The sequence below is a fragment of the Salmo salar genome, chromosome ssa11 (genome assembly GCF_905237065.1).
Source record: "Salmo salar chromosome ssa11, Ssal_v3.1, whole genome shotgun sequence".
NCBI classification, from domain to species: domain Eukaryota; kingdom Metazoa; phylum Chordata; class Actinopteri; order Salmoniformes; family Salmonidae; genus Salmo; species Salmo salar.
In genome coordinates, this window is record NC_059452.1 from 24,468,892 (window position 1) to 24,473,936 (window position 5,045).

At 42.8% G+C, this 5,045-nt stretch overlaps 1 long non-coding RNA gene across 1 annotated transcript; it reads left to right on the forward strand.

Annotated features, from left to right (window-relative positions):
- The first annotated feature begins 807 nt into the window (after nt 1-807).
- LOC123725145 (uncharacterized) lies at nt 808-2,047 on the forward strand. Its single transcript, XR_006757535.1, has 2 exons — nt 808-1,569; nt 1,690-2,047. It is a non-coding gene; the product is annotated as an uncharacterized lncRNA (long non-coding RNA).
- Nucleotides 2,048-5,045: the final 2,998 nt, after the last annotated feature.

The following is a 5,045-nucleotide window of genomic DNA, read 5'->3' on the forward strand; positions in this document are numbered from 1 at the left end:
TTCTTAAAATAAAGTGGTGATCCTAACTGACCTAAGACAGGGAATTTGTACTAGGATTAAATGTCAGGAATTGTGAAAAATGTAGTTTAAATGTATTTGGCTAAAATTATATTATGTATATCATGCTCAGCCATCTGGGGGCTTTGGCTTTATTGGACCAACCCTGCCAGGCAGGCTCAGACTCTTGAGGGGGCAGTGCTGCTTTAGTGGGTCACTGACCACCTTTATTTTTCTGTCTTGGCTGCATACAGGCTACTTGCAGTACGCCTATAAAACAGATAAGGATTTCTCCTTAGTGTGTGGGTCGCTCAGGTGGGTATCTAGGGTACAGGGTTGGGGACCGCTCCATCATGATCAGGCAATATTTATAATCTATTTTAAAATGTATATCCCATATTTGCACAAGATTGAAAGCTCTCTCTGTCACAACTCCTGCTTGCAGACCCATATGGGCTCTGGTATTTCCAACTTTTCCAAACACAAAAACACACACCCCACCTTCCACCACAATACATCCGTACATACCCACATACTGTGCCTTCTATGTCCTCTGTTTGCTGTGTTTTTATCCCTACCATCTTGAAAAACATTTGTTTACTATTTTGTGCAACACAATGGACACACGAGGGCCTTGAAAACACATGCAGATTGTTTGTGAGAGGTTAAGAAAACAGAAAACATGAATAATGTTCGCACTATGAGTCATCCCTGCCTGACTTGAGCAATGCATATAGAAAGAGGAACTTATGGCTGATGGGACAAGGGTCCATGAAGCAGAGTTTGATGGAAAACATAGTGTGTGCACACGTGCGTGCATGTGTGCGTGCTTGTCAATCGGCCATGTGATTTATCTTTGTCTTCTATCCAAGCCTTGTCTGATGGTTGGATCTTGTAAAGCTGAGTGCATTGGGGAAAATGAGGAATTGGGAATAAGAAGTGAGAAATCTGGATGTCCCCTTGCACGCCGGTCAGGGGCGGCTCCATGTCATTGTGAAAGAGATGATGGCCAACGAAACTGCTGGTGACAGTCAGGCAGTAAAACAGGGTCAGGGTCCTCTCTGTGGCCTGTCTATCCAGGCCATGCCATCAAAACCATAATTTTCTTGACAGTTGCTCTCTTTTTCGAGAATGTTTTTTTTGGATCTGATATTCTGATTATCCTCCGACATATGCATACAACCAGTTCTTTATTATCTTGGTAGACAGTAGACAAAACAAATAACTACGACTTACATTTGGATAACCCATGCCCGTAGCAGTGTGTCCACTCCGTTCTATTATAAACAACTCTCTGATATACATCCAAATCAATAAGGGCCCGTGGTGTGCAGTTCATCATATGGTAATCTAATGGAGTCTATGGCATACTACTGGATTGCACCTGCGGTATAAGGCCTGGAAGGAGCAAGTGGCTCCACAGAGGGAGCAGAAATCAGATCACAGACGACAACATCGCCCACTACCTCTAATCAAGCTTTGCTTTGTGGCAAGCTGTTTAGTTACCATCTGGTTTAAGGAAGAAGGAGAAGGAGAAGAAGAAGAAAATCTTTTGAGTTCCAGCTTAAATTGGTAAAATTAAGGAAGTTTTTAGTTCCCTAGTTAATTCAGTGAGTTATAGAAATCTCAGATTTCTTGCCCTCTGTGGCAATTTGCTTTAACCGACTCAATGAGATTCTCCTGCATTCACAGAGAGCGTACTACTATCCATGCTGCTCCTGGAAGACTTATGAGAGGGACGGTAAGAGTGAGGCTGGCTGGACCGAGAGAGACAAGAGGCGTTTCTTCCCATGAGCATCCTTTCATACAGATTGTAATGTTATGAAATATGTTTTTCTGCTGGTTTCAGCTCAGAGATATATCTGTATAGCTAGTGTTGGTATTCTTGCTACTTTTTATTGAATGAAGGAAAAAGTTGATGTAATGACAGAGGCAATTTGGCCTTTGTAGATCACTGGGTTACAGTTGTTTGCATTATATCCTTATCCATTATTTGATTTGATAGTCTTGGATAATAAGTTTGTTGAAAAATAAATGCTAATTTTCCCTTGTTGATCGTTAGTAGTATATTTTATCTTTGACTGAGAGTCAATGGGTTACATCAAGAGTAAACATTTACCTTTAAAAGTTATCTTTAGCTAACATCTAGGCAGTAGACCTATGGTCATCACTGGCAGCTAATACTTTGTGTCCACATTTGTCTTAATTTTGTTTCTTCTAAATGTAATTACTTGGTTTAGAATATGTTGTTATCACATCAAAACTAATAACAATACTCTTTAAATAATAACTAGAATGAAGTATGTTTGGTAACACTATTTGGATAGTCCATCTGTAGATGCTCTACAGACACTATCAGTAACATTTCAACTAACTATCTACTAACCTTAGCTCTAAGCCTAACCATTATCCTAACCCTTATTCTGAACCTAACCCTAACCATGACCTTAGAAAGCAGTTGCTTATCAACATAGTGAGTTGGAAAATCCGGACTATCCAAATAAAGTGTGAGCAAATGTTTTACTGGGCTATAACATGTTTCCAACTATTCAAGCTAAATTACTCGAGTTGTTCAAGAGAGTTTGTCAGAGGATGATTACGTAAATGATGTCAAAACCAGCACAGTGTGGACATTGATCTGGAGAAATCTTGGTCAAACAGAATAGATAGACGGAGTGCAACATTTCCTGTTGCGACGGTCTATGTATCCTGTTTTCCACAGTCAGTGGTCATGCATGTCATCCCCTTGTGAGAGGGTCTGTGGGTACGTTCTCGTGACCCGAAAGTGTGAGGCCACAGAGGTCTGGTAGAGGCTCTCTGTCTGTCCGAATTAAACTGACAGATTATGACATATGAGTAATCAAAGGTATCAGTTAAAGCCAGATATAGTCCTGACTAGAAATGTAGGCCTACATTGTGATTATTTTGCAATCCTTAAGAATACTTTTGCCACTATTATACAGTTGAAGTCAGAAGATTACATACACCTTAGCCAAATACATTTAAACTCAGTTTTTCATCATTCCTGACCTTTAATCCTAGTAAAAATTCCCTGTTTTAGGTAGTAGGATCAAATCAAATCAAAGTTTATTTGTCACGCCCGCCGAACAGGTGTAGACCTTACAGTGAAATGCTTACTTACAGGCTCTAACCAATAGTGCAAAAAAGGTTTTAGGTGAACAATTGGTAGGTAAAGAAATAAAACAACAGTAAAAAGACAGGCTATGTACAGTAGCGAGGCTATAAAAGTAGCGAGGCTACATACAGACACAGGTTAGTCTGGCTGATTGAGGTAGTATGTACATGTGGATATGGTTAAAGTGACTATGCATATATGATAAACAGAGAGTAGCAGCAGCGTAAAAAGAGGGGTTGGGGGGGGGACACACAATGCAGATAATCCGGGTATTTGATTACCTGTTCAGGAGTCTTATGGCTTGGGGGAAAAAACTGTTGAGAAGCCTTTTTATCGTAGACTTGGCAGTAGTAAAGAGAACACTCTATGACTGGGGTGGCTGGGGTCTTTGACAATTTTTAGGGCCTTCCTCTGACACCGCCTGGTGTAGAGGTCCTGGACAGCAAGCAGCTTAGCCCCAGTGATGTACTGGGCCGTACACACTACCCTCTGTAGTGCCTTGCGGTCAGAGGCCGAGCAATTGCCGTACCAGGCAGTGATGCAACCAGTCAGGATGCTCTCGATGTTGCAGCTGTAGTACCTTTTGAGGATCTCAGGACCCATGCCAAATCTTTTTAGTTTCCTGAGGGGGAATAGGCTTTGTCGTGCCCTCTTCACTACTGTCTTTGTGTGTTTGGACCATTCTATTTTGTTGTTGATGTGGACACCAAGGAACTTGAAGCTACCAACCTGCTCCACTACAGCCCCATCGATGAGAATGGGGGCGTGCTCGGTCCTCCTTTTCCTGTAGTCCACAATCATCTCCTTAGTCTTGGTTACGTTGAGGGATAGGTTGTTATTCTGGCACCACCCGGACAGGTCTCTGACCTCGACCCTCTAGGCTGTCTCGTCGTTGTCGGTGATCAGGCCTACCACTGTTGTGTCGTCTGCAAACTTAATGATGATGTTGGAGTCGTGCCTGGCCATGCAGTCGTGGGTGAACAGGGAGTACAGGAGGGGACTGAGCACGCACCCCTGGGGAGCTCCAGTGTTGAGGATCAGCGTGGCAGATGTGTTGCTACCTACCCTCACCACCTGGGGGCGGCCCGTCAGGAAGTCCAGGATCCAGTTGCAGAGGGAGGTGTTTAGTCCCAGGATCCTTAGCTTATTGATGAGCTTGGAGGGTACTATGGTGTTGAACGCTGAGCTGTAGTCAATGAATAGCATTCTCACATTCTCACACAGTGTTCCTTTTGTCCAGGTGGGAAAGGGCAGAGTGGAGTGCAATAGAGATTGCATCATCTGTGGATCTGTTTGGACGGTATGCAAATTGGACTGGGTCTAGGGTGTCTGGGATAATGGTGTTGATGTGGGCCATTACCAACCTTTCAAAGCACTTCATGGCTACGGACGTGAGTGCTACAGGTCTGTAGTCATTTAGGCAGGTTGCCTTTGTGTTCTTGGGCACAGGGACCATGGTGGTCTGCTTGAAACATGTTGGTATTATAGACTCAATCAGGGACATGTTGAAAATGTCAGTGAATCACCACTTTATTTTAAGAATGTGAAATGTCAGAATAATAGTAGAGAGAATTATTTATTTCTGCTTTTATTTCTTGCATCACATTCCCAGCAGGTCAGAAGTTTACATACACTCAATTAGTATTTGGTAGCATTGCCTTTAAATTGTTTAACTTTGGTCAAACATTTCGGGTAGCCTTCCACAAGCTTCCCACAATAAGTTGGGTGAATTTTGGCCCATTCCTCCTGACAGAGCTGGTGTAACTGAGTCAGGTTTGTAGGCCTCCTTGCTCGCACACGCTTTTTCAGTTCTGCCTACAAATGTTCTATAGGATTGAGGTCAGGGCTTTGTGATGGCCACTCCAATATCATTGCTTTGTTGTCCGTGAGCCATTTTGTCACAACTTTGGAA